The sequence below is a fragment of the Scylla paramamosain genome, chromosome 10 (assembly GCF_035594125.1).
Source record: "Scylla paramamosain isolate STU-SP2022 chromosome 10, ASM3559412v1, whole genome shotgun sequence".
Lineage (NCBI taxonomy): Eukaryota > Metazoa > Arthropoda > Malacostraca > Decapoda > Portunidae > Scylla > Scylla paramamosain.
The window spans coordinates 19,661,932-19,674,431 of record NC_087160.1 but is presented as its reverse complement, the minus strand read 5'-3'; the positions used below and the strand labels follow the sequence as shown (position 1 = coordinate 19,674,431).

General features: G+C 41.8%; 1 protein-coding gene and 1 non-coding gene across 3 annotated transcripts in view; one reads left to right on the top strand and one right to left on the bottom strand.

Moving 5' to 3' along the window:
• The window catches only part of LOC135104317 (uncharacterized), a 122,640-nt gene that overhangs the window by 58,186 nt on the left and 51,954 nt on the right, over positions 1-12,500 (bottom strand). The window lies entirely within an intron of this gene.
• On the top strand, positions 4,904-4,974 carry Trnaq-cug (transfer RNA glutamine (anticodon CUG)). The gene has a single exon. It is a non-coding gene; the product is annotated as a tRNA-Gln (tRNA).

Genomic DNA, 12,500 nt, shown 5'->3' with positions numbered 1-12,500 from the left:
TCTCCCTCCCTCCAGTCCGCCCTAAGTATATTTGTGGTCGCCGTCCAAACCAACCACTCCATTTTGTATGATGGAGACTAAAGTATAGTGATGATATACAAAAATGAGGATCAGAACACACACACACACACACACACACACACACACACACACACACACACACACACACACACACACACACACACACACACACACACACACACAAACACACACACACACAAACACATTATCTCTCTCTCTCTCTCTCTCTCTCTCTCTCTCTCTCTCTCTCTCTCTCTCTCTCTCTCTCTCTCTCTCTCTCTCTCTCTCTCTCTCTCTCTCTCTCTCTCTCTCTCTCTCGTGTGTGTGTGTGTGTGTGTGTGTGTGTGTGTGTGTGTGTGTGTGTGTGTGTGTGTGTGTGTGTGTGTGTGTGTGTGTGTGTGTGTGTGTGTGTGTGTGTGTGTGTGTGTGTGTGTGTGTGTGTGTGTGTGTGTGTGTGTGTGTGTGTGTGTGTCGCATGCGTTTACTATTTTCACATTTAAAAATACTACATCCAGAACGCTGGCATCTGAATTACAACATCTAGAAACAAAGTATTTAAATTCGTTAAACACACAACAAAACTACACAAAAATACGACAAAAACCTGCAAGCACACACACACACACACACACACACACACACACACACACACACACACACACACACACACACACACACACACACACACACACACACACACACACTAAACTCGGCCACACCAATACTGTTCCAATAAAACTTGTTTACTCAAAATCTTCTGCAACCTAAACTTTCCCGCTCAGCCTTCCTCTCCCTCCCTTCTCTCCCTCTCTTTCTCCTCCCCTCCGCCCTCTCCCTCCCTCATTCTACTTCTCCCTTCCTTCCATTCCAAAACTTTTCCCTCCTCCCCTCTCCCTCGCACTCCTCTCCTTCCCCTTAGCGTTGCCTAACCATCAAGTCAACAGAACGTGACAGCTTCATTCCGAGTGGGGGCGAGGCTATCCCGGGAAAAGGAGGGGAAAGGATGGAGGGAGGTAATGAGGGAGGGAAAGAGGAGGGCAAGGAAGGTAGTGTTGGGGGAAGGAGAGACGGAGAAACCAAAAATATATAGAGATGAAAAGAAAGTCGAGGAGAGGGATGTAATGAAGATGATAATCTGAGGAGAAACTAGAATACATGAACGAAATACATAGAAGGATTGTCTGCATGCAATAACTAAGTAAATAAAAGAAAAAACAATGCTGCAAACAATATAAACAATAGAGATATAAATATTACACGATACAGAGCAAGATATCTGCTTTGAAATAAATTTAATACAGAAATAAAACAATACTTCAAATCAATGCAGAGAGAGAGAGAGAGAGAGAGAGAGAGAGAGAGAGAGAGAGAGAGAGAGAGAGAGAGAGAGAGAGAGAGAGAGAGAGAGAGAGAGAGAGAGAGAGAGAGAGAGAGAGAGAGAGAGAGAGAGAGACGAATAGATAGATAGAGAAAGACGGGGCACACCAATGGAGACAAAATGGACCATCACCCTGTAAATGAGCTCATTCTACACAGACATTCTAATCCATTACAGTTTTGCTCATGGTCTTTCTTTTAAACTCTCTCTCTCTCTCTCTCTCTCTCTCTCTCTCTCTCTCTCTCTCTCTCTCTCTCTCTCTCTCTCTCTCTCTCTCTCTCTCTCTCTCTCTCTCTCTCTCTCTCTCTCTCTCTCTCTCTCTCTCTCATACATCCACGTCAAATCACTGTAAATTACTCTCATAAATATTCCTTCTATTTGTACTTTGTCTCAACACTCTTACTGCAACTCTCCTCTTCCCCTCTCCCATACTATTCTCATACTTTCACTCCCTCAACTCTCCCAGTCCCACAACACCCCCCACTCCATTTCTCCCTCTCCAACTACTACTCTCTCCCTCTCCCTCAACTCTCCCAGTTCCACAATCCTTCACTCCACTTCCGCCCTCTTCAACTACTACTCTCTTTCTCTCACTCCCTCAAGTCTACCAGTCCATTTCAGTCCACTTCTCACTCCATTCCTTTTTTCCTATTGTCTACATGTCCACTCCCCCCACGCCTTCCACTCTCCTTCTCCTCTGATTTCTCTCCCATCAATAAGTGTTTTCTACTTTTTTTTTATTTTTCGTCCAGTTGCTATTCTTAATCTTGTTCTTTTATGCATTCCTTTTCTTCTTTATCTTTGTTCCTCATTTCATCATCTGTTTCTCGTTTAATTTGCAATGTCTCTTATAACGTTCCATTGATTTTTCTCTCTGTATTTTAGTTTTACACACTCTCTGACTCTCTTTCCTAGTTCAATGAATTTTCCTATCCTTCTCAGTTATCATCGCCATGTTTTATCCTGTTTTTATATCCAACCACCTTTTTTTTTTTTCCTATGTTCCTCACCTCTAATATTCCTTTATCTTATCTTTTCAATCCACATCCATCTCTTTCCCTATTTTCCTCACCTCTACTATCCCCTTCTCTCGTTTCCGATCCCCATCCATTCTTCCCTATCTTCCCAGTCTCCACCATTTTTTCCCTATCTTCCTCACCTCGACCCTCCCTTTCTCCTATCTTCTTTATCCCCATCATCACTTTCCCTACATTTCGCAGCTTCACCATCCCCACCCTTTACTTTATTCATTTCTCTATCTTCCCCAGCTCTATCATTTCCCTCCCTGTGTTTTTTTCAGTTTCATCCCTTTCCCTTGTCTTCTTCAGCTCCTTATCCTTAATATCCACAGCAGGAAACGCACCCCAACCGAGGTATGTTTGTGTATATTTATTCCAAAAGAAATTAAAATATACACAAAATACAGAGCCTTAATATCATCCCTGCCGCGGTGGTTCATAAGGAAAGTATGCGCGTTTACCACCATGTAAATTAAATATAGTACGAAAAGAACACTGTAGTTGAAATCATGTGGAAATATGAGAGGAGGGTTATTATTGCAACAAGGTCCGCTTCTCTAACACAGTAAATAATATATATGGAGGGAAAGTTTGCGGCAAAAATCTACAAGCACGGCCGGCCATGATTCACTTAGTGCGCGTGTGAGGGGCGGAGGGGGACGGGAGGGGGATAAATTGCGTCGTTTTATCAGATTCGAGTTGTGAAAATCTAATTATTTTTCAACCTATCCACCACACTCGCGAAAGTACAGAGAAATAGATTACATAGGTGTAGATATATGGACAGATAGATAGATATAGATAGATAGGTAGATACGCGTAAATAAATAGATAGATCGATAGATGGATGAATAGATAGATAGATAGATAGATAGATAGATAGATAGATAGATAGATAATGTAGATAGATAGGTAGATGCACATAAATAGATAGATCAATTAATGGATGAATAGATAGATAGATATATAGACAGATAGATAGATAGATAGATAAATAGATAGATAGATAGATAGATAGATAGATAAATAAATAAATAAACAAACAGACAAATACAAAGACAAACAGACAGACAGATAAACAAACAGACAGACAGGTAGACAGACAAATAGACAGAATTACATATACATATATTATAAAAACAAAAAGCAATCAAACCACATTAAAAATCTCGTTCGACCTAAACGCTTCCACAAAGAAGAGTGACTGACAGACGGACATTGAAAACCAGTACATGGGAATTGGAAGGGGAGGGAAAAAAAAATACCATATAAACTATACATTTACCTTTCTCTCTCACCTTTGTTTTTGTTTTTTTGTTTTTTTCCTAACACACTCCCTCACCTTATTTTTTTTCCCCACACCAATGCTCAGGGGAAGTAATCAGGAAAGTTTCATTTTTTCATCCGTAACTTTTTTTCTCTCTATCCCTCCAACATTTTTTTTCCCCCTTCTTGGTGTTTACATAACGTTTCTGGCCACGAGGATTTATAGCTGAACAGGAAGCGTCGGTGTGGGTGATGTAGGTGAGTGTAAGGCGACGGGGGGAGGGGGAAAGGGGGTGTTCCTGAGATAAAAGAAGGAGGGATTAGCTTCTTATTCTTCTTTTTCTTATTCGTTTCCGTGTCTCATAACCTTCTTTTCAACCCTTTGACTGCTACTTGGTATACCTTCCCTTAGTCACAATCCACCATGAGATATTTTCTTTTGTAAGAGGAGAGCTTAGCTTCTTATTCTTCCCATTATTATAAACGTTTTCGTTTCATAATAACCGCTTTTTAACCCTTTGTTATTTACCACATCTTCCTTTAATCCTAAATCATTGAGATATTTCTTTTTATTTGGAAGAAAGAGGTCTTAGCTTTCTATTTTTTTCTTCTTAAACTTTTTTCCTTGTCTTATAACTTATTTCTAACCCTTTGACTGTTATTAGCCACGTTTTCCCTTAATCACAAATCATTCCGAGATATTTTCTTTTGTTTCATTAATATTACATAGGCCAGGCATTAGAAAGCTCTTTTAATCCGTCTTCTAATCCCTGTAGGTGCTTGTGAAAGATCTTGTATTGTGCTTTTAGTGTTGTAAATTGCCGGATATCCCAACGCATTGGTGAAAACGCTTAAGTTATTGCTGCTCGGGGATCGTATTGATCGTTTAATAAGGTTTCTGCATGATCAGTAAGGAAAACACTTATGAGAATCTTGCAGATCATCTCCATATCAACTAAAATATAATCTTCATGAAAGTCCAAAGCCAATTGTGTCTTGTTTTTGTGATTGTAATGATACCTCAACAAATTTTCCGCATCACCAATAAGAAATACACCCACGAAAACCACAAAACATATCTTAGTAGTGTTTTTTTTATTGCAGGTTATTGTGTGATGGTGCCATGACGTAAGCAGGATGATGGATAGGTCACGGGCAGGTTGGCAGATGGTTCTCTCTCTCTCTCTCTCTCTCTCTCTCTCTCTCTCTCTCTCCCAGCGGTCCCATGGTGTAATGGTAGCACTTTGGACTCTGAATCCAACAATCCGAGTTCGAATCTCGGTGGGACCTCGATAGGAATCATTTTTCGCACCGTATAGTGTAGTCTAGTGGTCAGCACGCTCGGCTCACAACCCAGATATCAGAAACATGCACTGATAATCTGACTAATAAAGGAGTCACACAATTTCTTTTTCTTTTTGCTAGCCATCTTATTTTTCCTATCAATTCAAGTGCTAAGTTCATCAATATTTCTTCTTTTTATTTATTCATTTACTTTTCTTTAATATATCAATACTTATGTTTCTTACACCAGAGACTGCTTTTTCACCACCGTATTATTCACTCTCCCTCTACCAGCCTCCCTCCGTGGCCGCCTTGCACCTCCCACACACACACACCTCACAACACTCTGGCTGGACCCGCTGCTCAAGGGCGACGCCGCGGCTCTTCATGAGATGCCCTTCATTTACAAAATTCTTTTAAAACTTGCCAAAACAACAATCATTAACCAAACAATTGAAGTCATATTAATTGCAAGTTTTTTTTTCAGCACGAATTTGAAAAGATTAATTCATCTCATGCTAAAACTCTGTGTGTCGATTAAAGCCTGGAAATTTCTGAAGCCGGGAACAAAACGTGAAGAGATCCAATACATTAATCTAAAAAAAAAAAGAGAACTCACACTTACAAAAAAAAGTATCCTCACTATCATAAGCACCATCATAAGTAGCGATTATATAAACACACACACACACACACACACACACACACACACACACACACACACACATATATATATATATATATATATATATATATATATATATATATATATATATATATATATATATATATATATATATATATATATATATATATATATATATATATATATATATATATATATATATATATATATATATATATATATATGGCTATGTTTTTCTCTTTCTCTTTATCCGTATTGTGATGTGCTTCAGTACGGATGTTTCCTGGTCGAGATGTGTTATGTTGGCGTTGTTTTCCTCATCTATCATCCTGAGCATCTATTGATCGAACCGCTTGAATATTCCACCATACAGCGACCCCATACATCACCAGCCTCCTATGTGGCGCCGTGCCGGTGATGGAGGCAGTGCTGGTGGTGGTGGTGGTGATGGGGTGGTGATGGTGAGGCAGGAAGTGAAGATGGTGATGGAGGTGGAAGCAGTGACGATGGTGGAGGTAATGGTGGTGGTGGAGAGGCAGTGGGAGGGGGTTCTATTGGAAGCTAATAGTAGTAGTATTATCTATCAACAGAAACTTAAGACCGGGATCAGTTTTGGGGAAAATCTTCACTGATTATTCATTTACATTCTTGGCGCTACAACAACAGAGATCACTGAGTGTTCCCGGGAGAATTTCAGGAGAGAAACGAAGATTGTAGCTACTTATGCACTGGAAAGATTAATTACTATCACTTATTCAGAAAGGAAAATGTTCAAGTCTGGATATGTTAACCAACGAGTATTGGCAAAAGGGACCATAGAGTGATTCTGGGAACACTGCATGAGAGTGCTGAAGACTGGCTGTTTGTGTACTGAAAACACTTACTACTGTCACATATTCACAGCATTGTTTTAAATCTAGTACATGGATTCCTTTTTTTTTTTCACAGTTATTACATTCTATCAGTAAGTCTGCCATATATGCCATGCCTGCTAGTCCATTAGAACAATGTAGGGTGACGTTACTTATGTACTAGAAACATTAAATTTTATTACTGCCACATATTAACCTGAAAAAAAAAGCGTTAAAGTCTACATGGATTCAGATACCGACACTTATTATATTTCATCAACAAGTCAGCCATACACCTGCTAAGAAATAAGAGTACTGAAGGTTGTGGCTAGCTAGATACCGAACACATTAATTATTGTCACGTAGGAAGTGTAAGTTTATGAGGATTTCCTTTAGTTAGGGACAATCATTTCCTTTCATCAACAAGTCAGCCATATGTGTAATACCTGTTAATAAATGAGAATACTGAGGGTTCTGGCTGGTTAGATACTGAACACACATTTACAGTAGAAAGGTTCTGAAGGTTCTGGCTACTTAGGTACTGAAAACATTAATTACTTTCACGCATTCACAATATAAAGTGTAAGTTTATAAGGATATATTTAGTTACTGACAATTAATATTCCATCAATCAGTCAGCCATACGTGTAATCCCGATAAATATAAACGCGTAGGGGAGGAGGACTGACTTCCCCCAGCTGGCTGTAGCAGGACAAGACCACCAGTTTAAAAGAACACCAGGGAGATTTATTGACAAGCCTCCTCAGCGCCGCCCCTTCACGTTTCCTCATCCCTCAACATATTCACATACACTGTTCACTCTCTCTTAACCATCTGTGATTAAAATAACAGGTTTGTATGTTGACTACCTTTAACGAGCTATCAAAATTACTAGAGGCAGCGGACTTAAGCATCGTTCATCTGCAGGTAATCCCTCATACCAGTCCTTCATTTGTATTTCCAGTCATGCTGCCGAGACCCATGTCAAAAAGTACCTCCTTGTCACCCTGAACTAACAAACTTGTATCATGCAGCAATTATAGATTAAACAGGAGGGAACAAGAGAGAGAGAGAGAGAGAGAGAGAGAGAGAGAGAGAGAGAGAGAGAGAGAGAGAGAGAGAGAGAGAGAGAGAGAGAGAGAGAGAGAGAGAGAGAGAGAGAGAGAGAGAGAGAGAGAGAGAGAGAGAGAGAGAGAGAGAGAGAGAGAGAGAGAGAGAGAGAGAGAGAGAGAGAGAGAGAGAGAGAGAGAGAGAGAGAGAGAGAGAGAGAGAGAGAGAGAGAAGAAGAAGAAGAAGAAGAAGAAGAAGAAGAAGAAGAAGAAGAAGAAGAAGAAGAAGAAGAAGAAGAAGAAGAAGAAGAAGAAGAGGAGGAGGAGGAGGAGGAGGAGGAGGAGGAGGAGGAGGAGGAGGAGGAGGAGGAGGAGGAGGAGGAGGAGGAGAAAATGGAGAAAAAAAAACTAGTACAAGAACAAGAAGAACAAAAAAACAGAAGGAAGAGGAAGAGGAGAAGGAGGAGAGGAGGCAGTGGCGGTGGTGGTGGTAGTAACAGCGGCCGCCCTCCCTCCCTCCCTCCCTCCCTCCCTGCCTGCCTGCCGCCTTCCTACACACCTACCTACTCGCGTCACGGAGAGAGATAAAAGCCTTTTTAGAGACACCTCCCAAGACATGCCAGCCAGGGGTGACGTCTCCCTTTTGTTTGTATGCTGCTCGCCGTCCACTAATGCTCCTTTACTCTTCCTCGGGTTTCCTCACGCTCACAAATGCTCCACGTCCCTCCCTGCCCCAACTTCCTTCTTCCCTTCCCTCCCTCCACGTCCCCCTCCCTCCTCTCCATCTTTCTTTCTTCCCTCCCTTCACGTCCCCCTTCCTCCTCTCCACTTTCTCTTCCCTTCCTTCACATCACTTCTCTAACTTTTCCTTCTTCCTTTACCTCCCTTCACTTTCCCCTCCCTCCTCTCCATTTTTCTTTTTTTTTCCCTCCCTTCACGTCCCCCTTCCTCCTCTACACCTTATCTTCCCTTCCTTCACATCACTCCTAACTTTTCCTTCTTCATTTCCCTCCATGTGCCCCATCCCATCACCTTTCCTTCTTCCCTTCCCTCCGCGTCCCTCTCCACCTCCGCCTTCCTTTCTCCTCTTCCCCTCCCGCATTCCCTTCTTCACTTCCCTCCACGTCTCTCTCCTTCTCCATTTTTCCTTCTCTTCTTTCCTCCCCGTCCATTTTTCCTTCCACATTCCCTTCTTCCCTTCCCTCCATCCACTAAATCTTCCACCTCTAAAACAAGGAGAGGGAAAATACATTGTAAAGTTCATGATTAAAAGCTCAAAGATAAATAACCATTTTTTTTTTTAGTAATGATATGAAAACATAAAAAGAATAACATGAGTACAGAAAAAAAAAAAAAAGAAAGAAAACTCCTTCGCTTTCTCACAAACAAATAAGCAAACGGAGAGTCAGAAAGATGAGGACGGAAAAAAAAATACACCGTGGATTTTCTCCTCAAAAACGTCAAATAAGTCTATTATCACATAGTCACTTGAGGAAAACTTAGCGTTCTTAGTAATGAAAAAAAAAAAAGGTGAACTTGAATGCACAGAAATAACAATAAAATAAAATAAATCTTCACTTTCTCACAAACACCCGTGAATAAATGGTGACTGTAATGGTGAGAGGCACCTGGCCCAGAAATTCCTGATATCACTCACACATGAGCTGCAATTCACGCTGTTTCCCTGTACGTCCATGTGCGTGCGTGTATGTACGTATGTATGTGTATGTGTGTGCGTGCGTGTGTGTGAGTGCGTGGGCGACAATACTTCAAGGCGCCGCTGAAAATACTGCTCAACACTCGCCTGAAATCCATAAGGCTCGCAGCAAGTAGCGGCTTTGCGTATCCTGAAACTGTTCCCGTTGATTCTCCGAAGTGTAGGCGCGCATGCCCGTCTAGAGAGAGAGAGAGAGAGAGAGAGAGAGAGAGAGAGAGAGAGAGAGAGAGAGAGAGAGAGAGAGAGAGAGAGAGAGAGAGAGAGAGAGAGAGAGAGAGAGAGAGAGAGAGAGAGAGAGAGAGAGAGAGAGAGAGCGTGGCGGCAGCATAATATTATCACTCACATTTTGGCGGTGGGTAGGTCGTCTTGCACAGCGTCCATTGAAATAATGATATGCCGCTTTGTCCTTGCTAATGGTTGTCCGAAAGGGAGCTAATGGCGAATAATGCACCGTCTTAAGTAATGGTTCGGGCCCCTATTGTGTGTCCGACGGGCGGGAGGGACGCGTGGGAGGGAGGGGGAATGAAGAAACAGGAAGGAAAGAGACGGGGACGGTGCGGGGTGAGCAGGAGAGGAGTGAGAAAGGGACAAAGAAGGATTAGGGAAAGTTTTGTTACGTATATTATCATTTCGTTAATTTGTGAGATATGCTTGTGTTTACCTAGATAAGCTACGTGTGTGTGTGTGTGTGTGTGTGTGTGTGTGTGTGTGTGTGTGTGTGTGTGTGTGTGTGTGTGTGTGTGTGTGTGTGTGTGTGTGTGTGTGTGTGTGTGTTCTCTTGTGCTATCAGCAGTACGTTAACCTTCTTATTTTTTAACTTTATTAGCTTGATCAAATAGTCTGGTTGTAGTTTTAAGTATAATTACGAAAGATGCCGCTAAAAGCAAAGAGGTAATTAAATAGTTAAGGCCTTTGAGTCACTGTACCTTTATATTTTGCTCATTAAAACTGTGTATGGTCATTTAACTTAGTATCGTTATGTCATTAACAGTGTAAGAGTCTTTTTTTTTTCTTTTCTTTTTTTTTCTATTTCCCTAGTTTTCTTATTCTTTTACCAATCGCAGTTACCATTTCCCTGTCCGTGGTGTCATATCTTTAATACACATCACACATCAGCTGTGACCTCACTGAACGTTTCCCTTTGTGTCTCACAACACAAGGGGGCAGTCACAGCCTGCCCTCTAAAGACAACTCTCTTCCTCCACACAAAACTACAAGCACCTAATAACACACACACCCTTCACTCAAAAATTTTAAAGTCATCATGGCGACTCCTACACCAGACTCGGAGTCCCCATCTGGGGAAGGGACCATAAATGTCCCCAGGTCGGACTGCCTTTCTGTCGACGACCCTAAGTGTCTTGACACCCCCCCCTCAACTTCTTCTTCATTAACTTCTGCAATATTCGCGGTCTAAGATCTAATTTTCAATCTGTAGAACACCACCTCTCCTCTTCTAAACCTCATCTTCTTTTCCTCACTGAAATTCAGGTGTCTGAGGCAACTGACAGTAGCCCCTTTTCTGTTCTCTCCTACTTTCTCTATCCTTATTTTCGATCCAAAGCTGGATGTTGCGTTTATGTGCGCAGTGACTTAACCTGCTCTCGTGCCCACGCTCTTGAATCTTCCGAGTTTTCCACCATCTGGCTACGACTACAGAGTCACTCTCAAACTAAATTTATCTGTGCTGTATACCTCTCACCTAACTCCTCTGACTATAAGAAATTCTTTGACTACTTAACTTCCAAAGTGGAGCACATTCTAACCCTCTTCCCTTTTGCAGAGATCTCCATTCTTGGAGACTTCAATGTTCACCACCAGCTTTGGCTTTCCTCTCCCTTCACTGACCATCCTGGTGAACTAGCCTACAACTTTGGTATCCTCCACGACCCAGAGAAATTGGTGCAACACCCTACTCGTATTCCTGACCGTCTTAGAGATACGCCCAACATTCTTGACCTTTTCCTGACCTCTAATCCTTCTGCTTATGATGTCACCCTTTCTTCTCCGTTGGGCTCCTCCGATTACAATCTCATCTCTGTATCTTGTCCTATCGCTCCAATCCCTCATCAGGATCCCCCTAAGAGAAGGTGCCTCTGGCATTTTGCCTCTGCTAGTTGGAGGGGACCTGAGGAGGTATTTTGCTGATTTTCCTTGGAATGACTACTGCTTCCGTGTCAGGGACCCGTCTTTGTGTGCTGAGCGCATAACAGAGGTGATAGTGTCTGGCATGGAGGCGTACATTCCTCACTTATTTCTCGTCCTAAACCTTCTAAACCTTGGTTTAACACAACTTATTCTCGTGCTATACGTGATAGAGAGGTGGCCCACAAAAGGTACTTAAGCCTTCCATCACCAGAATCTCATGCACTTTATATTTCTGCCCGGAACCATGCCAAGTCTGTTCTCCAACTAGCCGAAAACTCCTTCATTAACAGAAAGTGTCAAAACCTTTCAAGATCTAACTCCCCTCGTGACTTCTTTCATCTAGCCAAAAATATCTCCAATAACTTTGCTTCTTCTTCTTTCCCTCCTCTATTTCAACCAGATGGCACCAATGCTATCACATCAATTTCTAAAGCTGAACTCTTCGCTCAAACCTTTGCTAAAAACTCTACCTTGAACGATTCTGGGCTTGTTCCTCCCTCTCCTCCACCCTCTGACTACTTCATGCCACCTATTAAAATTCTTCGCAATGATGTTTTTTATGCCCTCGCTGGCCTGAACCCTGCACTTTGCCTAGTCAAACTATTTCAGCTCTGTCTGTCAACATCTACCTTTCCTTCTTGCTGGAAGTTTGCCTACATTCAATCTGTTCCTAAAAAAGGTGACCGTTCTAATCCCTCAAACTACCGTTCTGTTGCTTTAATTTCCTGCTTATCTAAAGTTTTTGAGTCTATCCTCAACAAGAAAATTTTTAAACATCTATCACTTCACAACCTTCTATCTGATCGCCAGTATGGGTTCCGTCAAGGCCGCTCTACTGGTGATCTTCAGGCTTTCCCTACTGAGTCTTGGTCATCCTCTTTTTAGAGATTTTGGTGAAACTTTTGCTGTTGCCTTGGACATATCAAAAGCTTTTGATAGAGTCTGGCACAAAGCTTTGATTTCCAAACTACCCTCCTACGGTTTCTATCCTTCTCTCTGTAACTTCATCTCAAGTTTCCTTTCTGACCGTTCTATTGCTGCTGTGGTAGACGGTCACTGCTCTTTTCCTAAATCTATTAACAGTGGTGTTCCTGTCCTGTCACCCACTCTCTTCTTATTAT